The sequence below is a fragment of the Jaculus jaculus genome, chromosome 2 (assembly GCF_020740685.1).
Source record: "Jaculus jaculus isolate mJacJac1 chromosome 2, mJacJac1.mat.Y.cur, whole genome shotgun sequence".
NCBI classification, from domain to species: domain Eukaryota; kingdom Metazoa; phylum Chordata; class Mammalia; order Rodentia; family Dipodidae; genus Jaculus; species Jaculus jaculus.
The window spans coordinates 77,560,578-77,585,478 of NC_059103.1; the positions used below are offsets into that span (position 1 = coordinate 77,560,578).

General features: G+C 34.8%; 1 protein-coding gene and 1 pseudogene across 9 annotated transcripts in view; both read left to right on the top strand.

Moving 5' to 3' along the window:
• The window catches only part of Ccser1 (coiled-coil serine rich protein 1), a 1,182,362-nt gene that overhangs the window by 240,109 nt on the left and 917,352 nt on the right, over positions 1-24,901 (top strand). The window lies entirely within an intron of this gene.
• On the top strand, positions 16,442-19,571 carry LOC123458548 (annotated as a pseudogene).

Below are 24,901 nucleotides of genomic sequence, written 5' to 3' on the forward strand. Positions count from 1 at the left end.
GGAGATAGTTCATGAAATTCATTAATATTCTCATTATAGAGGAAACAAATGCTAACCAATCCAAAAAGTAATGATTATAATTCAGTTATAATATAGTCTAAAAGTGAAAAACATTTAACTCCTCTTAATATAGTATAAGTTTTAGGTTCCAATAGCCACTTTTTGTCTAAGAAAATTACATCTAATGTTTCCCATGCAAATTACACCAGGCAGCTGAAATGTATTCTCTTCAAGTTTGTGATTTTACATATTACCTGTGTAGTTATAACTTGAATCTTAAATTCCTTTAGATTGTTTTTTCTGGGAGTTGGATGGAAACTTGTAAAGAGATATTCACAGGTCTATATGGTTCATAAAAACATTGTTGTGTGTGCTCGCTCTCCTCCCCCTCTGTGTTAGAGAGAGAGATAGTAGATATCATTTACCATGGTTTCTCTTGTCATCAGTGTGAGATTATTTTATTATCTTAGAATCTAAATTCTTTTCCAAATGTTTGTTGTCAGCAATATAACTTCATATAGATTTCATTCATTTTTACATGTGTGGGTCTTAGAAGTCTTGGTTAAGCAGTGTGACTTGTAGGCATTTATTTAAACTGTGCTTTCTTTTTCCCATCTGTCATTTGGGGTTAAGTGTACCTTTACTTTGAGGGTTATTTGAGGTGACCTATAGAATGATAGCAAATTTAATGATCCATATGAGACTTGTTCTGCTGCCTTTACCATGGCTTCAGTTCTCAAACTTATTGATAAATTCAGATAAACATTCCACCCCTGAAGGTTATTTTGTATGCTCATCTAATACTTTAAGCTGGTGATAAGATTTTTCTAAATTTTAAATTCATATTTATATTTTCATTTTCTTTCTTAAAAGCTTAGTGTTCTCCCCTTATGCCTCACATGCAGTGAGCTATCAATGGCTGGATCAATCTGTAAAATGTATTTTTCTTATTCTTTAAGCTAACCTAGAAGGCCTAAATGTATCATTTTTTTCTAAAGTTTATTTTCAATTGTGATGCTAAGGATTTTCATATACTTTCTAACATGTAATTTCAATTTTTTAATTTTATGAAGTCATGCACCAAGTGAAAGTTACATATGTTCTGCAAATCTCTCAATGATATTCTGAAAATTAAACAATATGTATGAGTGTACAGGAAAGTACAAAAAACTATACAAGTATGAATCCAGAATTCCTGATTGTGATTAAGAGAATACTTAAAGCAAGCTGACATCTGATAAAAGCTAGGGTATTAGTGGTTATTAGCTCTTGATATCAAACATTATCAGGGTAGAAATTTCAGGTGTATTAGGATTTGGTTCCAGACATTGTGTCAGGACTCATTCTGTGTGCATCTGTTTTTCCTGTTTATCTGCAGTTCCCATTTCTTAGTAGGTTCCCCAAATGGTGAGTAGATTCCCTAGCAAGAGAGACAGGCAGACTTTCCAGAAAATTCATTAGAAATATATGGTTTCTCTAAGATAAAAACTAGCCTGACATTTGAGTGTCATTGACTTTGATTGTCTGCTTGACATAAGAATACTGAATCAACTGGTGTACCCAGAAAGTTTCATGTCCGACCTGGAGAACAGGTTAAATTTAGTGGGAAAAGTGATCAGATTTTGAGGTATAATGGAAAAATAAGGTAGAAAGCAGATGATGGTTTTCATGGCAATGGATGTTTGATATAGTTAATAATTTCAATATTCACTTTAAAAAAGAATTTTTTATTATATTATATTATGCATACTGCAAAACTACAGAAAATATAATATGCACATCTTCATTTCTTATTATCAAAAATTTTCCAACCTAATTTTACTTTCTATTACATCTAGTTGTACTATTCAGAGGCAATGTAACCAATGCCTTTAACCTTGTTTTATTTGCTTCTTTTTCATGTGGGAGTTAATTTACCTTCTAGTATAATGTTTGAAACAAAACAGGGAACCAAGAATATGTAAATTTTGTAATTATTTTATAGTTATCACAAACATATTAACTAAGTATCCTTGTCTTTCTTTTAGAAATGAAGTTACCAGAGCCTTGTATGATAGTAGTTTATGTATATTTAACTTCCTGTAACAATACCTCATATAGTACAGAGGAATTTCAATGATGTTATCCTCGAAATGAGACTTAGATACCAAATAATTTTCTTTATTCTGGGTGTACTTTCCCCCTGATTGTACAGACTTCTCATATAAATTAAATCTTAAAATATAAGAATTAGAGTCATATAATTTTAAACTCAGCAAATCTCTTTAGTAATTGGAATAGTTTCCCTTATATAGGGCTTAAGAATATGTAAGATTATATATAAGATATGAAACTGTGTTACTGATAACCTTATAATTTACATGCAGATTTTAAAATTGACTCTAAAATAATATATCACAGTAAAATTCCAGCATTTACTCTCTGTCCAATATGTGATATATATTTTCATTAATCTTCTGTGGTTGCTTGAATTCATGTCCTACAGCCTCAGTACTTACTTACTTACTTACTTAAATTTTATTTATTTATTTATTTGACAGAGTATGGGCAATCCAAGGCTTCTTCCCACTGCAAATGAACTCCAGATGAATACATCACTTTGTGCATATGGCTTTAGATAGTTACTGGGGAATCGAACCCTGGTCATCACGCCTTGTAAGCAAGCCCCAATATCTCCATTGTCCTCAGGACATTTTTTAAAGAAAAATATTTATTTAATTATTTTGACAGAGAGAGAGAGAAGGCAGAGAGAGATAGAGAGAGAGAGAATGGGTACTCCAGGGCCTCCTGCCACTGAAAATATACTCCAGATGCATGTGCAACCTTGTGCATCTGGCTTACATTGGTATTGGAGAATCAAACCTGGGTCCTTTGGCTTTGCTTGCAAGGGCCTTACTACTAAGCCATCTCTGCAGCTCAGGACTTTTTCATTAAGATTCAACTTCCTGCTTAAGTCTCCAGACAGAACTTGAAAAGGTGTGTCACTGGGTGTGGATCTTGAGTCAAACCCTAAAGTTTGCAGAGAACCAGTTTGGGCTCTGGCTGTTGGTACTTGCTGGCTATTGTGTGTGTGTTTTTTTTCCCCCTCTACTATGAAGTTATGGAAGTGAGACACTTTCTTCTGCCATAATGAAAAGTCCCAGGCATGAGTTGGCCTAGAATAAACCCTTTCCTTCCATAAGTTGCTTCTGGCTGGGTGTTGGTCCCAGTAATCAAAAGGTGCCTGGGCTTCATAGTTGAACTCTGTCTCATAACACATACACAAAGAAAGGAAGAAAGGAAGGAGGTCAGGAGATAGGACAATTAAAAAAAGAAGATAGGAGGCAGTCAGGAAGGAAATCAGGGAAGAAGATAAAATATGATTGTATAATAGTTAAAATTTGATAAGTATAGAATGTTGTTTTCAAAATAATAATATTAAAAGCATGATCACACTTAATTATATATGATGAATATGCTTATATATCAGGTATATTCATATATATAAATATACATACATACATACATACATATATATATATATATATATATATATATTCAGCTATCTTCAAAAATAAATTTCATGCGACATATACATTCCAGCTCTGAAGAGAATGACATTATGTCCATTGTTGGTTATGAGGATAACTGTGTTTTATTAGTAGAATGTTTGCTGAAATGTAATTCCCAATCTAAACTATGATGGAGTACCCTTAAAGGGCTGGCTTTTTTGGCCAATGTAAAGTTACATATACAGAACTGAAGAAAAATAAATAATTTTCTCACTTCTTAACCCATTTCCATGCTTTAACTTTTTTTTATAGGTAGAAATCTAAGCAGACTAAGTGACATGATTAATGGGTCCAGTTTGTGGGAAAAGGAATGACCTAACAGCACTGGCATTCACTCCAGGTTTCAAGGCCTCCTTAAAGAGCTTCATTTCATTCACACGATGAATGTTCTTTAAGCTTCTGAAAGGAAATAGAGACTAATATTTAGTATAAAAGTCTTCTTTTTATAAAATGACTAGGGCTTGGGATACTCAGATCTCGGTGCACTGAGACACCCTTCTTCAAGGAAATTAAGAAAAGGAGTGATCGAGGAGGAACCCAGCATTTTTTTTTTTCTGCTCTTTATATGTGTGCGTATGTGAAGACACATGCATCTGCAAAAACATGTGTTCACATACCACATCAGACATACACCAGGTCCTTTAATTTAGTTTTATCTAAAGCAATACCTAATACTGTATTTGGAAATATTAACTGCTCTCTCTAATGTCTTCCCTAACATTGTTTCACAAACTGCTGTGTGAAAGACATGCAAGAATTTCATGATCAGTCAATCTGCAACATCATAAAGTTCAGAGAAGCATAGTTATGTTTACAGATTTCACTGGATACTTCTTTTTTTTTAAATTTAATTTATTAGTTTTCTTTTCAGTAAATACAGGCAGTTTGGTACCATTATTTAGGCTCATCTGTGATCTACCCCCTCCCATTAGACCCTCCTTGTTAATGAAATTGGGTCTTGCATTGTGGAGTTAGCCCCCAGTTATTAGTACGATAAATGTCTCTGCAAATCATGACCCAACATGTGACTCTGACATTCTTTCCGCCCCCTCTTCTGCAAAATTTCCCTGAGCCATGTTGGGTTCATTTTTGGTTTCTTCAGTGCGGAGGTGTTGGGGGCCTCTGAGGCTCTGACTCTCTGATTTGGTAGGAGTTGATTTTTCTCTGCGTTGATCTCCTTCCCCTTTGTGCTGGTATCCGGTTCACAATCAATAGATTTTAACACATACACAAACAAATAAAAGATATGAGTGTGTGCGTGTGTGTATGTGTATAAACACTTCCCACAGGAGCCTCTCTTATTTAAAAAATATATTTTTATTTATTTATTTGACAGAGAAAGAGGGAGAGGGAGAGAGAATGGGTGTGACAGGGCCTTCAGCCACTGTGAATGAACTCCATATGCTTGCACCACCTTGTGAATCTGTCTAATGTGGGTCCTGGGAAATCAAACCTGGGTCCTTTGGCTTTGCAGGCAAACATGTTAACTGCTAAGCTATCCCTCCAGCCCCGGAGCCTCTCTTCTTCATTGATGGCATTGTTACTTTTTTCTTTTTCTCCTCTGTGAGTCATGGTGCTTGGTATCATGTACAAACATCCTGTCAGGGCAGTAGATGCTACTGTAACTTTTGTGTCAGTTCTATATGTAGAATCTACAAACCTTATTCTTCAGATGCGTTGGGACAACCTGATAAGATGCTGGAAGCATTTCAGTTCAGTGAATAGGTGAATAGTGAATATGAATACTAATTTATTAAATCACTGTAAAATGCTGCTGGTACTCCCCACTGCTGTGAAAGTAGCTTCTATATGTACATCCAGGCACATGGCCAGATTTCAATCATCTTTGCTAGAAAAATTATTTTTCAAATAAGTTAAATATTTAATTTTAAAGCTATTTCATAATTTATTTAATAGCTTAAATTTCCTAATAGTAGATAGACAAAAGTTATGCTAACAAATATTAATTTCCTCTTCTTTCCCTTCTATAGAAGAATGGCCAGCTTAATATGCCAATATTTTACAGTATGACATTTCAACTCTACTTTTTTATATACTATAACTTTATTTGATATGTTGAAATCTAAGCTGACTAAGTGACATGATTAATGGGTCCAGTTTGTGGAAAAAGGAATGACCTAACAGCACTGGCATTCACTCCAGTCACATGACATGGATCAAATATGAGTATTATTGAAATAAAGTATTATCATATAAAAATAACAGCAGCAATGGCATTGTTTAGAACAAACTGGTTTTTTATTAATAATTCTTTGTATAAAAACATTATGGATCAAAAGTTGTATTTACAGTTGATATGAGAAAGGTCCCATTATGTATCAGAATGGATCTGTCCCAGTGCCCACACTGCATGTGCACAGACATCTGATTAAATGCTTGAGAGGAGGGAATTCATGGCACATGTCATCCTCAAGAAATTAAACAAGCAGGGGTAACAGTTTAGCAAATGGTTGAAAGGTACTCATCTCCAAAAATGCACTTTTCATTGTTACAGAAATGTTTTGTAGCTACACATAACCCTGTACACACGAGACCTTAGGCTAAGTCTTTAGGAAAGTACAAAGAGCTTAGTGATAAATGTCAAGTTTCTGAAGATTCGAATCGGCCAGTTTGAGTTTCCTCATTTTAATTTTTCAGAATGTCTTTTTTTGTAACAATTTAGAAAGATACAATGTTACCCACAAATATTTGGTTGCATAAGCTTGCCAAATGCACCATTTAATCTTTGGGGGAAAAAATCAGTAGTACTTACCCCAGCTGTGACCATTTGCACACTGAACTTTTGATGCATGACATGTTCTCAAAGGAGTCACCCACTGTCATATATCTATCCAATAGCATCTTTATAATAGAGTTGCAGGTTCATATTTAAAATGTGAAACAAGTTACTACTGTGCACAAAGTGGTAACCAACAGAAGATGAGAGATTTAACATCATTTGCACAAAAAAGTTGGGGTGATGATATATGTAGGGTCTAGAGCAACAGAAAAATATGATGTCTATTAAACATTTATCACTTCACACATGATAAATTAAGTCCTGTTCACAGTGATTGCAGTGGGTGGCTTGCTGTCTTCTGAAATGCATAAGATAGTAAGCAGTAGATACTGAAGTTACCTGAGAACTCATTCCTTTTCATTTACCCATGATATGAAAATACGTACTTTGACATAGAAGATGGAAAAACTGTAAGGGATAATTTTGATTGTAAAATTCATTGAATTAAGAAAAACCTAGTACATTAATAAAATACATTTCTGAATGCCAAGGCTGGCATTTTTAAAAAGGTTGTGAGGATTCAAAATCAGGTACTCATACTTATGTGGCCAGCTCTTTACTTACTAAGACATCTCCACACCCACTAAAATAAGTATTGTCTATGATACCATCATTTCTGCTGGTCCTTCTATGTTGCTTTTGAACCTTTCATTGAGTTCAAATTTAAAATATTTTGCTGTGTTTTTTTGTTTTTGTTTTTGGCTGTTTCCCCCCTAGGCTGCTTTGGCATAGTTTCTACACTGCCATCTTAACTGGAATGTACCTGAAATATTTATGAAATAGCCAATAAAAAGTCCTGTCAAATTTATGATTTTTATTAACTTTTAAATATTTTTTGTGTAGAAACTATTCTAATTTATTTATACCCAGCAATTAACTAGTTTTCTGTTCCATTTCAGATATAAATGTAAATGTATTATTACCTTAGTAATATGTTATATTTTATTTATTCTTTCTCAACAGCTTAAGCTGATTGAATAAAATCTTGACTAAATTACGTATTTGAATGTCAAGAGTCAATATTATACAAATAAGATACACTGAATTATATGTTTATACTCTTTATCTCCTAAAGTTATTATTTCTATAATATTATAGGGATTATAGAAATAATCTTATGATCTTGACAATAATCCACGATGAATGGAATGATGTAGAAATGCTACATAAATAATCTTTTTCTTTTGGCAGTTTGAGTTCACATGTTTTAAGACAAAGTTATTCCTTTGCTAACAAAATCAAAACAGGAAACCATTGCATTATATTGCACTATGCACACATGACTTATCATTTAATTGGAATAAGAAATAAAGTTGAAAGTGTTTTAAAAATCAATCTTATTTAATTCAGAAAATAGATAGTATTAGGAAAGCATAAAGGAAGCAGCTTTCTGACACTAGACAGCCATTCTGATTAAAATTTAATGTAATTCCATGTGTTTCATATCATTAATTACTGGGCAGTTTAAAATTTTTCATATGGTAAATGACTACCATTTAATTTTAAAATTGAATACTTGATTAAGTTTTACTACTATGAGATTAATGTGCCACAAAAAATTATTTTTCTCCTTGTTTTAAATGGAAGATTTAATTACCAAGGAATGACTTATTAAATGTATTATATTCATACCCAGTTATCAGTCATACTATTTTTCATTGCTATAGTTCACATGGATAAGAAAAAGTGTTGAGAAGCTACTGAATACTGTTTCAAAGAAAGTGGACACTTTTTCCTCTAGTCTAACTGGAAAGGCACTAGATGTGTTATATTACCATGTTGGCAAACCTAATTGAGAGCTGGACTTTAGCTTCCTGCCTTTGGCTGTTGACACCAGAGTCTTTAAATTCCTGTGATGTCCTAACTTTGTTCTTTCTTGAAATTATTCACTTCATTGTTTGTTGTTTTTTTTTTTTTTTCATTTAGATTTTCCTTCATTTTCTACTTGTAACCTACATATGTGTCAAATTCACTCTAAAGCTGTGCCTGGGATAACAGTTATCTACAGTGACATGTTTATCTTCTTTCCGTAGCTTCCTTTGTTCAGGAAACACTGACTACATGCTTGAACAAGTTATAAATCACATGCATTCCCAGGTTTTGCTTTCAATGAAGGTTCCCTTTCCTGCATGCTCCAGTACTATGTTCACATGGATATGTGAAGCAGTCATAGTCAACAACAACAACAACAAAAATAAACCTAGTGTTTATTTTATTTTATTTTATTTTTTTTTTTATTTTTTTATTTTTGCCTAGTGTTTCAGAAAATATTTTGCTCTCAATATAGAGATAAAGATTTACTTTAACTCCCTACCCCTTTTCCTGCTTGGAATATTTTCTATGGAAACAGCATGATTGGGCATAATATTCCATCTTCTGAGAGTAGGACTGCAATTATAGACAAAAATGATAGCTTAAAAAGAAACCCAATAGAAACCTTTGCCTACTGAACTTATTGTTAGATGTTAAATGAATAGTAGATAACCTTCTCCTTTCAGATGCATTTAGGGTATTTTGCTGCATTCTAATTGAGGCATCCACAACTCCTATTTACTTTCTTTCTTTTTTTTTTTTTTTTTTTTTGGTTTTTCGAGGTAGGGTCTCACTCTAGCCCAGGCTGACCTGGAATTCACTATGGAGTCTCAGGGTGGCCTTGAACTCATGACAATCCTCCTATCTCTGCCTCCTGAGTGCTGGGATTAAAGGAATGCACCACCACACCTGGCTCTATTTACTTTCTTGAAAAGGGCACCTTAGCATTTTGCCTTTAGGTTTCTCAGATCATGTGCAGAATTTCTTCTCACTACAGAAATCTCAGAGGGATCATGTATACTTTTACTTTGGAATTTTGATGTGTAGCTGCAATGTTATACTTTTCTTCTTCCTGGCAGGCTTAGTTTTTCAGTTCTTACTCCACAAAATTTTTATACAAAGGCAGTGACTTTTTCTAATAATTATCAGTGAATCTGCAAGCTTCAGGGTATTGTCAGATTCAAATAGAAGGTCATGAACTAATACAGGCAGAATGGCTATAAGGGTGAATATTTAATCTAGAGTTGCATTAATTACCATAGAGATGTAAACCCAATATAGCAGGGACAATTCTAATAAAGGATGGTATATGTCTTATCTATAATGTTCAGAAAAGTTCACTGCATAGAAAAATCGACAAGTTGTATCTTTGAAGAGCTCTGTACTCCAACTTCCATCTCTGGGGAAATTTAAGATAAGTGGGTGTGTTATGTGAGCCATTTAAGTTATTTCTATCCCAAATTTTGAAATAAAGCCTCATATGCCAAATTTTAATGTGTATCAGAAAAAAATAAAAAAAGTCTCTCAGAGCTGGAGAGATTGCCCAGTGGTTAAGGTATTTGCCTACAAAGCCTAACATCCTGACTTCAGGTCCCCAGTACCCATTCAGAACCAGATGCACAAAGTGGTAAATATATCTAGGGTTCCTTTGCCACAGTTGGAGGCCCTGACACACCCATTTTCTCCCCCTCCTTTGCAAATTAATAAATATTTAAAAAAAATCTCTCATTGTGAACCCATTAAATATAGAAGTGAAAATTGATGAAATTAGGAGAAAATATGAAATGGATAAAAATGAAACAACATGAGGATTATTTGTTACCTTGAATTTGGGGTATAGTAACAAATTTGGGTAGATATAATATGTGCAAACAAGGAATGGAGGCTCTCCACAAATGGGAATTTTTTGTAAAATATCCCAAGATTTAACTGATATTTACCAAAAGTCATTTTTAGATTATCAAGTATATAAAATAATCCCTTAACCACCATGCTTTGAGAAGGATGACAAATAGGCATGGTGAAAGAGTGTCTGGTGCATGGATAATTTTATAAGTAGTCAGCTCATTAGAGAATATTTTATTGTGTTGCAAAGTTTGCTTCTCTACACAGAATCATAAATATATCACTTCAAGAATAATGAGAATGTCTTAGATTTTATAGTTTTTGAATTAATAATTAATGATATGAGAAGATAATTCTGCAAGTTGATTATTAAGTAGCATCTTACCACTCCTTTTTATTTTTTATTTTTATTTTATTTTTATTTTATTTTTTATTTTTTTGTTGTATCGAGGTAGGGTTTCACTGTAGCTCAGGCTGACCTGGAATTCACTATGTAGTCTCAGGGTGGCCTGGAAATCACAGCAATCCTCCTACCTCTGCCTCCTGAGTACTGGAATTAAAGGCTTGTGCCTCCATGCCCGGCCTAAAAACTTTTTGTTTTGAATCTCTGGTATAAATGTTTGTGCTCCCCTGGGACTTACCTTGTTGTATGTGGCTGAGGATGCTACAGGATTGTGGTTGGACACTCTGCCCTGGGAGTGAAGCTTCTTTAATTATAAAAGAAGAGCGATGTTGTTAAATGGGAAATCATTAAATTCTTGGCCTTGACTTCTAAATTCTTGTTTTATCTTGGTGACGCCAGTGAGAAAGTTACACAATCTCACTGAATTTGGAGATTTATGCATGTGGAAATTTATCCCCAGTTTTTTGGCTAGAAGTGATTAAAAATAATAGCTGGAAAATATTGGAATGTATTTTCTGCTCAATGATTGCTTTCCAAAATGATTACTTTTTCCCTCAAATAAAATGCTGTCATGTGTTAGCAACCTATACCTTACCATCCATGGTAACTTTCCAAAGTGTTGTACTTTAAGAAATGTTGGTGCTATAAGCAAAAACAGAATATCTTGAGTTAGATGGAAATATTTTCAAAATGGTAAACTTATGCAGCTCCTAGAACAGCTCTGTTGATACTTCGAATTCTTGCCTTAATGGCAGACCCTGAGTCTTCTCATCTTGGCCCTTTATCTTAATGATTTCTCTTCAGCAATAGGGTCCTACCATCTATTCCTAGTGGGAAACCAAGGGCCTCAGCAATGGCCTGTAATGTTTTGGGGGCATCAGGGACCTCCCTGGCCAACAATTCATTGGAAGTTATCCCATTCCTGTTACTGAAATTTTTCTAGCAACAATCTACAGCTCCTGAGTGTTCCATTGTCCAAAAAAGTAGTTTTCCATATGATTTATTTATATCCTCTTAGATTTTGATTAGCCCTCCCTCCACCTTTCCTTTATTCAATCTTTTCCCCTTACCTCAATTAGGCCTTTTCCACCCCCATTAATCTATTCTTCTACTTATATATATATACAACATCATCTTATTAAGTATACCCTCCCTGTGGTGGTTGGATTCAGGTGTCCCCCATAAACTTAGGTGTTCTGAATGTTACATTCCCAGCTGATGGATATTTGGGAATTAATGTCTCCTGGAGGTAGTGTATTGTTGGGCATGGGCTTATGGGTGTTATAGCCAGTTTTCCCATGCCAGTGTTTGGCACACTCTCCTGTTGCTATTGTCCACCTTATGTTGGACAGGGCGTGATGTCCACCCTCTGGTCATGCCATCGTTTTCCCCTGCCATCATGGAGCTTCCCCTTGAGTGTATAAGCCAAAATAAATCTCTTTTTCCCAGAAGCTGCTCTTGGTTGGGTGATTTCTACTGCAACACTCCCTTCCTTTCTCTTCCTTATATATATCTTTTCTAAGTTACTGGCCTTTGATACTGAATCTTCTTCCTACTCAAACTCAAGTTCAATCATCTTAAGCTAGGAACCACATATGAGAGAGAACATACAATGTTTGGCTTTCTGGGCCTGGGTTACCTCCTTAGTGTATTCCTTTCCAGATCCATCTGTTTTCCTACAAATTTCATAACTTCACTTTTCTTTACTGCTGAGTAGAACTCCATTGTATAAATGTGCCATATCTTCATTATCCACTCATCAGTTGAGGGACATCTAGGCTGGTTCCATTCCCAGCTATTGTAAATTGAGTGGCAATAAACATGGTTGAGCAATTATCTCTAAAGTAATGAGATGAGTCCTTAGTATATATGCCTAGGAGTGCTATAGCTGGGTCATATGTTAGATCTATTTTTAGCTGTCTTAGGAACCTCTACACTGATTTCTACAATGGCTGGACCAGATTGCATTCCCACCAACAGTGTAGAAGGGTTCCAATTTTTCCACATCCTCACCAGCATTTATGATCATTTGTTTTCATGATAGTAGCCAATCTGACAGGAGTGAGATGGAATCTTAATGTACTTTTATATTCCATTTTCCTAATGAGTAGAGATGTAGAAAATTTGAATGATGATCATGTGATTTTTGTCCTTTAGTCCATTTATATAATATATTTCATTTATTGATTTGCAGTTGTTGAACCATCCCTGCATGTCTGGTTACCCATATTCTTAATTTCCTCAGAAGTAAAATTACTTGATGCTTCTCTGTTGCTATAACCTGCCCAGTATTTCCCCCATGATAACTCTTTTTGTACACACTAATCTTGTGTGAAAAACTCCATCACAACTTTCAATAAAAGTATATCCCTTAAAATTGTGGGTATTTTCACCGTTGTTGAATAGTTTAAAAAGACCTTTAAGGGCTGGAGAGATGGCTTAGTGGTTAAGCGCTTGCCTGTGAAGCCTAAGGACTCCGGTTTGAGGCTCGATTCCCCCGGTCCCACGTTAGCCAGGTGCACAAGGGGGCACACGCGTCTGGAGTTCGTTTGCAGAGGCTGGAAGCCCTGGCGCGCCCATTCTCTCTCTCCCTCTATCTGTCTTTCTCTCTGTGTCTGTCGCTCTCAAATAAATAAATAAATAAAATTAAAAAAAATAAAAAAAAAGACCTTTAAATGTTTACAGTTTATTATATAAGTAAAACTTAACTGCACTAACATAAAGTTTCTTTACTTCCTAAGGGCAACTGAGTCATAAGAAATGATAGTAAAAAAATCTTATTTTAGAAAATATACAAATTGCCAGGCATGGTGGCGCATGCCTTTAATCCCAGCACTCGGGAGGCAGAGGTAGGAGGGTCACCATGAGTTCGAGGCCACCCTGAGACTACATAGTGATTTCCAGGTCCGCCTGGGTGAGAGTGAGACCCTACCTCAAAAAAACAAACAAACAAAAAATCTTTATACATATATATGCATATATAAATTATTTCCCTTAATAAATAGTACCCTGAATATAAAATGGAATATTATATTATGGAATATATAATATAATATTCTAGCTAAATAATGTCCAGTAAACTGATGTGTATTTTAAGTAAATCATAAGGAAACAATTATAATGACAAAATGAATAGTGATTTATTATTCATATCATATAATTTATATTTATTGAAAATTAACAGGTTGCCTAAACAGAAATATTATTTTGCAAACTTAGATAATAAAATCCAAGACAATAAATAAAAGGCACTACTTATATAAACTACAGCTTTAGGTTATAAATTGCTAGTTCTTGTTATAATTATATGAACTGCAATAGGAGAAGAGAATGACAGGGAAAAAAAAGAATCACATCACATTGCTTTTACTACTGCAAGTCTTATATGAAGGTGTACTAATACCAAATCACATTTTTGTATTCTCAGGAAAGTTTTAATTCAAATATCTTTTGTAAAAGTATTATTACTATTATTTTCCTCCAATTTTAAAATAAACTGAAACTTCTCAAAGAATAAATGGAACTAGCTTTTAGATAAAGCTACCATTATATCTAAAACTTGATGTAGGTCACATTGGTTGAATGATTCAATGAAAAAACAATGGAAGCTAGTTGAAGTCTTGACAATTAAAGAAGCATAATCAAATGGGCTTTGTTTATATGTTGTTATTTACAGAAAAATTAAAGGATTGTGATAGATGCATTGTGTTATTTTCAGAACATGATCTGTGACATTTCTTTAAAAAAGAAAAAAAATCAGAAAATCCACCCTTGAAATTTCTTTACTGAATAACATCTCTGTTTACAGCTTAGAATTTATTACAATTCCATTCAATATTCAGAAATGACCCACATACATTAATGAATTTGAAGCCATTGAGTTTCTCACTGGATTTCCTATGGCTTATATTTATAAAATTTAGAACAGTAGATTCCATAGTCCTAGAACTGATTTGTCTCTGTGAATTCAGGTGTGATTGATTTCCATTTTTCTAAACCATTATGAGAAAGCATGCAAAGTTTAATTTTTGTGATCAAAAGTTTAAATGGTGAGTGCATGCATTAGCAATTATGATAAAATACTATATCATTTCAATTAATCAACAGTTATTCTCAAATTAATTGAAACTGACTAAATCTATAGAAAATTTCATCAAAAATATAGGTGAGAATAAACAATATAAATTAAAATGTGTTTTTATAATTTTTAAGAAAATGATAAACATAAATACCCATTAAGATTCATTGTATGTATATAGAGTCAAATATAATATATAACTCTGGGCATGTCTGTAAAAACATTTCCATAGAACATTGATCCCACTAAGTATCTGAAGACTTTCTACAGTGAAAACTTTTAGTCACAAGAAAGTAATAAAATACCTGACTTTGTAGTGGACTTCCATGCTCCTTTTTGGATTGGCAGCACCAGTATTATACAAATTTCCATTAACCAAAGGTAATCTAATTATTTAATGCAATTCTCATAAAAAATTTAATGACATTCTCGTCAGAACTAGCAAAAAACAATCCAATAACTCACATAGAGCAAAAAAACATTACTTTAGTCAAAGCAATCCTAGGTGGAAAAAAATATTAATGGCGAATTCACAATTCCTAACCAAAAGTTTTAACTATAGGGTCATAATGACAAAAAATCAAAATAGCATAGCACTGGCAGAAACCAGGCCTATAGATGAATGAAATAGAAGAGTACCCAGAAATAAATCAGCACACTTGTGACCTGTTAATTCTTTGTAAAGACTTAAAAATGTAAACTTAGAAATGGAAGTTGTGTTGAAAAAACAGTTCTGGTAAAAGTCGATATTTACCTGCAAAAGAATATAGTTACATCCATAACTCTACCATGTTAAAAAAGAAAACAACTCAAATGGATTAAAGACATACTAAAAACTGAAAATACTATAGGAAAATGTAGAGATTATATTTCAAATTACAGGTTTAGGCAGGAACACTGTAAACAGGATTCCAAAAACAAATGGCATAGCACAAGGATCATCAAATGAGAAACTAAAAAGTTTCTACACAGCAGGCGAAACAATAAGAAGCATGAAGAAAAATATTACATAGTAGATGAAAAACCTTGCCATATATACCCTATATATATCCATCACAGAGATACTTACACACCATGTTCGTTGTTACTCTAATTTTTTTTTTTTTTTTTAGGGCGACATACACCGAGAGAAAGACAGATAGAGGGAGAGAGAGAGAATGGGCGCGCCAGGGCTTCCAGCCTCTGCAAACGAACTCCAGACGCGTGTGCCCCCTTGTGCATCTGGCTAACGTGGGACCTGGGGAACCGAGCCTCGAACCAGGGTCCTTAGGCTTCACAGGCAAGCGCTTAACCGCTAAGCCATCTCTCCAGCCTTGTTGTTACTCTAATCACAGTGTAGCAGACAGATTCAAGGGTCACTGAGATGAACTTCCAGACCAGGCACAGTTATGGTGGAAGGGATATTTACTGAAGCTTACAGATCCAGGGGAAGTTCCATAATGGCAGAAGTTGGCCTGCCTTCACAGGTCCAAGAGGAGAGAAAGAAGTACAAGCCTAAAGGTCAAAAGCCACAGCATACTCCAGGAACTCCTGCTAGGCACACTTTGCATATCTTTAGATTGAAATCTGAAACCCACCACCACAACTTAAGATCCACCCAGTGACATTGCCTCCAGCCAGGTAGCCAGCAGATGCAAACTACAAACAATAAAGAACTGAATATATTGGGGGCCATCTATTCAAACCTCCACACACAGTAATGAGAGAATGGAATAAATCAATGTCCATCAACTGGTGTCTGGATCAGGAAAATGGGTAACTTACACACAATTTAATTTTATTCTGCTATAAAGAAAAATAAAATTATAATATTTATGGGAAAATGGATAGAACTGAAATATACTAAATGAGGTAACTCAGACTAGGAAAGGTCAAACTTGCATGCTGTCTCTTACCAGTAGATACTAACTTTTAATGACTTTATGCATGCAAATAATAGGATATACGAGGTTATGGTCTATAAAACTAGACGGAAAACCCCAGAAGGGAATGGTTGGTGACAAGAAAAGGAAGAGAGCAAGATAACACATGTGACATGTAACATGAAAGTCAAAAGGAAATTATGGTGAGAGTGACTGTACACAGAGAAAAGGAGATGGGGTGAAAGGAAGGTAGTGAAATGGTGTAAAGAAAGTATGTTTTAAAATGTCATAACATGGGGCTAGAGGGTTTGCTTTGCAGTTAAGGCATTTTCCTGCAAAGACAAAGGACCCAAGTTCAATTGCCCTGGACCCACATTAGCCAGATGCACAAGGGGGCACATGTATCTGGAGTTCATTTTTAGGGGCGGGAGGCCCTGGTGAGGCCTTTGTCTCTCTCTCTCTGTCTGTCCCTATTTCTCTCTGTCTGATAAATAGATAAATAAATAAATAAATAAAATGTCATAACATGCATACAAGTAAATGGTCTTTTATTATAATGTGTTTATGTTTTTTTTTTTTCATTTCAACAGCAAAATAGTTTCCTTTTAGAAACTAACACACAATGAAGAAAATGTTATGTACTTATTACAGAGGAATTGATTTCTTTTTTCCTGTCTTGGCATGCAGTAAAAATTTATCTTTGGATGACTTAGCAGTTAAGCACTTGCCTGTGAAGCCTAAGGATCGCAGTTCAAGGTCACAAGGTGTTGCATGCATCTGGAGTTTGTTTGCAGTTGCTGGAGGCCCTAATGCGTACATTCTCTCTCTTTCTCTTTCTCTGTCTGCCTCTTTTTCTCTCTGTCACTCGCAAATAAATAACAACAAACAAAAACAAACCTTTCAAAACTTATCTTTAAATTGTTTTATACTTGCTAATGCATATGCAAGATAATATAATAATTCACTAGGAATAGACTAAAGATTGCATAGTAGTAGAATGTTGGCAAAGTAGCTGGGCAATGAATATTTAAATTGCTGTTCTTTAAAAGTGATAGATGTGTCCGTAACCCTGTTAATTAATGGCATAGCTATCTATTCATATTAAATGAGTTTGTTAATATAGGGTTCATCAATATTTTCATATGTGTAAGATTATGTTTTAGTGAGTAAATTATGTCCTTTGATTTAGGAATAATTGCTTCTCATTTATCTCCACTCTACCTTTTGCTCTGACTCTTGATAACAATAAGGTTTGCCCTCCAGATGCATTTAAATTCACTCTGTGACAGTTGAAGTAAGATTCTCCATGCTCAAAATGGAAAATATCAATGCAGAAATACTAGTATAATATGATGTAAAATGCAAATATTTCAGAAATATAAAAATATAACTACTTCATATGTTTCTAAGTTCTGATATACTACTTGAAGAACCAATGTGATGGCCTGACAGATGGAAGAAACCTAATAAAGATTATGTTTTTCTAAATATAATTTTAGACATAAATATGAGATACACTAACCTCCTATTATAATTCTTTCTATGTAGACTAAAATTATGTCTTACTATTTTATCCTTACTTATTTTAATTGAAGTTAAGCAACTTTGTAAGTATAAATATATTAAAAGAGGTGAGGCGGCGGCACCGCGCGGGCCGGAGCTCCGTGATCCGGTGGGCTTGGCGCGCCGGCGGCCGAGGAGGAAGCGCAGGAGCCGCGGCCCGGCCTGCCATGTGGGAAGCGGTGAGGAGCAGCCCATGGAGACGACGGGCGCCACCAAGAACCGACACGAGGCCGCCCCCGAGGGGGACTCGCCGGCCGAGGCCAGCAGCGGCCCGCGCCGCCGTCCGCCGCAGCAGCCCCGGCGGCCCCGAGCGGGAACCAGAGCGGCGCCGAGGGCGACCCGATCAACGCCCGCAAGAACGAGGAGGACGCGGGAAAAATGTTCGTTGGTGGCCTGAGCTGGGATACCAGCAAAAAAGATTTAAAGGATTATTTTACTAAATTTGGAGAGGTTGTTGATTGTACAATAAACATGGATCCCAACACTGGACGTTCAAGAGGGTTTGGGTTTATCCTCTTCAAAGATTCTGCAAGCGTAGAAAAGGTCCTGGATCAGAAGGAGCACAGGCTGGATGGCAGAGTCATTGACCCTAAAAAGGCCATGGCTATGAAAAAGGACCCTGTGAAGAAACACTTTGTGGGAGGTCTCAATCCTGAAGCCACTGAAGAAAAGATCAGAGAGTACTTCGGCGAGTTTGGGGAGATTGAGGCTGTTGAGCTTCCAATGGATCCCAAGTTGAACAAAAGGCGGGGCTTTGTTTTTATTACTTTTAAAGAAGAAGACCCTGTGAAGAAGGTTCTGGAGAAAAAATTCCATACTGTCAGTGGAAGCAAGTGTGAAATCAAGGTTGCCCAGCCCAAAGAGGTCTATCAGCAACAGCAGTGTGGCTCTGGGGGTCGTGGAAACCTCATCCGAGGGAACCGAGGCAGTGGTGGAGGTGGAGGTCAGAGGCAGAGTTGGAATCCGGGCTACGGCTACCAGCAGGGCTACGGGCCCAGCTATGGCGGCGACGACTACGCGCCCTATGGCTATTACGGCTACGACTACAGTCAGGGTAGTACAAATTACGGAAGAGCCAGCGACGCGGTGGCCATCAGAATAACTACAAGCCATACTGAGGCAGCAGCAGGAGCGGCCAACTGACGACCGCACACGCCTTCTTTGGATACGGAGTGAACACAATTATGTACCAAATTTAACTTGGCAAACTTTCTATGGCCTGTCCCATGTGCATCTTATTTAAAAATTCCCCCCTGGAACTCACTCTCCTGTTTACTATTTCCAGAGCTCTAGTTGTTTTAGGCAGCGTGTGGTGTCTCAGAGGCCAGAGCGGCATGAGGGGCTGATTTTATTACCAGGTTACCCAGTACCCGATAGGAGGGTCTGATTCCTGCTGCCGCTCTGCAGCCTGGACCTGTGGACCCTGGTTGTAAAGAGTAAACTGTATCTTAGGAAACCAGTGTCACCTTTTTTCACCTTTTAATTTTATATTATTTGTGTCATACATTTCCTGTAATGGAAGTGTTAATTTTACTGTACTTTTTGGTACCTTTTGGGAATCTAATGTATTGTAAGGTATTTTACACGTGTCCTGATTTTGCCACGACCTGGATATTGAAGCTATCCAAGCTTTTGAAATAAAATTTAAAAAACCAAATATATATATATATATATATATAGGTTTCATTATTATAAATGCTGGTAGGAGCTGATGAAAATAATTCTGTATTTTTGTTTATTTATTCCCATTATCTCTCTCTCTCTCTCTCCCCGTGTGTGTGTGTGTGTGTGTGTGTGTGTGTGTAGATGGGCCAGGGTGTATTGGCATTGTAAATAAAAATTCAGATTCTTCCATCACTTTTTAGGTATGGCTTAGATGGTTGTCTTACATATTAAATTGGGGACAATAGCATGCTTTACAAAATGTGCCTTTTAGTTCTGAGCTAACTCCCCAGCTCTTAGACTTACATTTTCATCCAGAACAGTTCTACTAGGTGTGTTTAGAATGTCTGAGGTATATCATATGAAGCCAGGCTTGGTGGCACACACTTTTATTCCCATTACATGAGAGTCATAGGTAGGAGGATTGCCATGAGTTCAAGGTTCAAGGCCACCTTGCGATCACAGAGTGAATTCCAGGCCAACTTGAGCTAGAGTGAGACCCTACCTCAAAAAAAAAAAAAAAAATCTACCATGTGTCAGTTGTAATATATCATAAATATAAAATTTATTAAGTAAGGTATTATATTTCTAAATCTAAGATTTATAACTTCAGAGTTTTTAATACCCATGTTTTGTATGTAATAAAACTAACTACTGTGGTAAAATTATTTGAATGGTTTTGTTCTTAAAAACATATGTAATAATTCTTATTGTCTTTTTCCAAACTGTAAAATATGATCTAGTATAATTTTAAAAATGAAATGATGTTCATCACAAAACTCTTATCTAGCATATTATTTTCTAATTGAAGTGTAGTTGCATATTGGCAATAAAGCTGCATATAGTTTTATGAGTTTAGGATTTTTAAATTTATACAATTATGCTCTTCCAATGGTTACATGCACTGATATTTTAAGCATGAAGTCTAGCACACTTGTTAAATATTCACATGAAATGTGATTTTGGCTGGACCACTGAAGAGTTCATATTTGAATGACATTTTAGTTGCAATATTACAGTTATGAGAATATCATTGTTCTTTTAATACATGCTTATTCTGTAGTTTCAGACATAAATGAAGATCCCTCAGTGTCCCTGCGATTTCTTTTGTTTTTTAATATTTCAATCAATTCTTTTATTTTATTAATTCTCAATTCAGTATATGTTAAATTTTAACATTTGCTCTATGGTAACATCAAGTCCTAAAATCTTATTTAATTGATGTTTGTATCTATTACTGCAAATATTTTGCAGTTCATCTTAAAGAGAGGCTCTCATATTCTTAGAAGTTCCTGAAATAACCATAGGTTACTTTGTGGATAAATAGAAAAAAAATGTGAAGATCATTTTCACGTTACAACAGCACTTGCAGTTTGGGCTTACTTTGACATGTCCAGGAACAATGCAATTGTTTTCCCAACTACTCTCATCTGTGCTCTCCTCATCGGCAGCATGTGCTGATCCTCAGTACATGAGATGGACTTAGGGCGTGGGCAGCAGGAGCACAATTCCAAACACTCCTGTGTTCTTTTGACTGTGGTTGTTTGTATCTGGAAAGAGATTATTCCTAAAAGGGGGAAGCATTAGTCTAAACAAACCAGCAAATTATTAGAAAATATTGTTGTTCATGTTAACCATATAGTTCAATTTCCTTACATTTATAGGAAAGGGTGATTTAGAGACTGTTTTTGTTCATGTCATAAATGAACTTTCAGTCAGACAACCTATGTAAAATGGGAAATGCTTCTATTTTTTGTTTTGATATTGAAGCTTTAAAAAATACTATTGCCACGGAGTTATATTGCAATTAATGATTTTTTCATATACTTAAATACTCCTCAGTATTTGACTATGAACTTTAGAAAATAGTAAGAATTATTAACGAGGTCATGTTAAATTAAATAATGGAATATATTTATTCTGCATTCTATATTTTACTTGAGTTCCTTTTTAGTTTGGTCATCTAATATTCTTTCCTAGATTGTGCAAAAGCAATGCTTTGGTTATTTTTCTAACAAGTAGAGGGATAGGACTGTGACAACTTAGTTTATGCTCCTCCTGTTTCTTCAACAAAATCTTTAAATAGTTATTGCATGGTTTTACCGCCTATCCTTTATTCAGAATTTTGACATTTAACAAGGAAATTGAAGAATTAAATGAAGCATAAAGGAATGTACGTTTGTACATTGAAATAAAATCCAAGCATGAAAGAACATACTAGTTTTGTTCTTTACACTGATTGCTATTTGCTAAAACAGCAGTGATTATCTCTCTTCTTGTATCCCAGAGCAATAAAAGCATAATGGCTCAGAACAAAATGAAAAAAGTTACACACACACACACACACACACACACACACACACACACTGGAAGTTGTGCCATTATTCCTTACCATCTTTCTTTTTTCTTTAAAAATATACAAGAATAAATAATATGAGAAAGAAATAGCAAATACCATAGTGATAACAAACCTTATATTATCTAAACATTACCTGAAGAAAAATATGTTTATTTAATTCTGAAATATGATCATTATTCTCAGAAATACTGACTTTACTTTTCTTATATGGGGAATTGGTGCACATTTCACTTTGATGCAAATAAATAGAAATAGTTATAATTTAAGTCAGAAATAGAAATGATTGAATATATATACCATATAAGGGTAGAAAATAATACAGGATTCACTGTACAGATTTTTGTACTCTAAGATAACCAGTATAAATTATACAACAATTATCCAGTACAAAATATGGTAGAGAAACTGATAGAATCAAGGTAATGCTGTTTCCCATCTAACCAATTCCTTTCATAGATGGTTACTATGCAAGCCAGGAACTAAACTAGTCCTAGTTTTCAGTGACAGCCTATAATTAATTATTGTTTCTGCATTAAACCTGTTTGTAAAAGATTATTTCAGGCATAGAAAGATGGCCCATTGGGTAAAGTACTTGCCATGCAAACATGGATATCTGATTTCAGATTCCCATATCCATGTGAACCTGGACACAATAATCTATAAATCCACTGATCCTAGGGGGAGAATGGAGGGGAGGTAGGAGAGCATACATAAGATTGCAGACTAGGTTGCTTTGTGAACAATAAGAGAAAATGCCTGAAACAAGGTGGAAGGTAAAATCCAAACCTGACATTGTCCTTCAACCTACATATACAAACACACACACACAGAACTAAGAGACTGTTTCTCTTTTCTCTTTCAAACATTTACGAATTCAGGAAAAACATAGCTACACACATATGAGGTAAAGATTTTAAACATAATTTTGGGACACATGTGCTTCCATGTGCATCTGGTTTACATGAGTTCTGGGGAATCAAACCTGTATCCTTAGGCTTTACAGGCAAGTGCCTTAACCTCTAAGCCATATCTCCATCCCACTATACTTTTTTAATGTTGTATATGTTGGGGGTAACTTTTGTTATTAGTTATGTATGCCTTTTGCCAGAAACTGTTCTAATATACTGAAAATACATCAATTTATTAATTAGCCAAGACTGTACTATCATACAGTTAACAGGTATCAAGAATGAGCTATCATAGGAATGAAGAAAATGTACTGTTTCTGATATAACTATTTTATATATATATATATATATATAATCTTTTAATATTTCTGTCAGCAGAAAATAAAATAATATATAGTCAATTATCAATGTCATATAAGCATAAAATTTGGAAATTTTCAGTTTTTAATGAAATTTAAACATTAGTGGTGTGGTGCTCCATAGAAACATTACAAAGAAAGGCATAAATACATATATTTCTAAAGTAGTACTAAAGTATTAATGAAACATTTTCAAGTTTTTTTTTTCAAAGTAGGGTCTCACTTTAGCCCAAACTGGCCTGGAATTCACTATGTAGTTTCGGAGTCTCAGAGTGGTCTTGAACTCATGGTGATCTTACTACCTCTGCCTCCTGAGTGATAGGATTAAATGTGCGCACCACAATGTCTGGCTCAAGTTATTTTTCATACATTATAGTAATCTTTTGTTGTATACCTTCTCCTTCTAAAAATATAGTAAAATTTCCCAAATAATATTTAAAGCAATAATATAACATCACTATTAGAATTTATGTTACTAGGAGTTTCTTGACTTTTTGGCTTTTTAGAAAGCAGACTTAAAATACTGGTTTTATTGCTGAAATACTCTTGATAATATTTCATATCCATTAACATATTTTTAGAAGTTTTAACTCTCATGATATTTCATGGAGGCCTAAGTGTTTTTTTTTTTTTTTTTTTTTTGGTCTCAGGGTATGTCTATTCTAATAGTGATGTAGCAATCTGGAGGGAATTAGAATCATCTCTTCTTTAGGCTACTTAAAAACCTCATTTTCTTTGAAATAAGAACTGTTCCTGGATTAACTTTAAAATGTGTGTCACAGTGGTTACAGTTTGAAATGTTAAATCATACCTTCTTGAGTAAGAATTTGTGCATCAACATTTCTTATTACTCTAAGCCTATCAAGGCTTAATTTTTGTAATGTTCAATATGGAGGTATGTAGTACTTCTTTCTTCATAGGCTTCTGTTATATTTTGTGTGAGAAACTCTATAATAATACTTATAACTATAAACTAAGTTCTTAAATATATTGGTTTCTATGCTTGCAGTTTTAGTTCATATTAGGATTATTATTTTAGGTTCTTATGTGATACAGTTATAATCATATATAAAATGTACTTACCATCATTATTATTATGCCATCAGTGCCATTAAGTGATTGTTATAATTTATGTGAATAAATGCTAAAAGCAGTAATCATTTTTAATTTGACGTTTTCACCAAGAACTTCATTTCAGGATGTGTGTATGTGGCATGAAGTCTGCTGTCACCTAGAAGTCTGTAGATAGTAACATCATCAGAACCATAGCTCCTGACTTCTGTTGGCCCCACTGATTTTTCTCTGCTGACATTGTGGACTATGCCTTCTTTTTGATGCAGTTCTAATATTTGGTTTACTACTCTTACATAGAATAGCTAGTAAGAAATTTACACAATATGTTTCTCTACTCCTAAAGATAGGTCAAATTTACCTTATGATTTTATAATGGGTAGAGTTATGCCATAATATAAAGTAACAGTTGGTTATAAAGAAGAAACAAGTGGTCTAAATTAAGTGTTTAAGTGGAGCAGAGATCAAGACATACTGCTTTATCAATCCTTCAGTCGGAGGAAGATTATGGCATATTAATACTAGATATGGCACAGTAAGTTACACTACTTTACATTCTCATTTAAAAGTACGAGAAAGAGACTGTCTATTCTTTTGTCTGTCCTTTTTCTTCCTTTGTCCTTCTTTC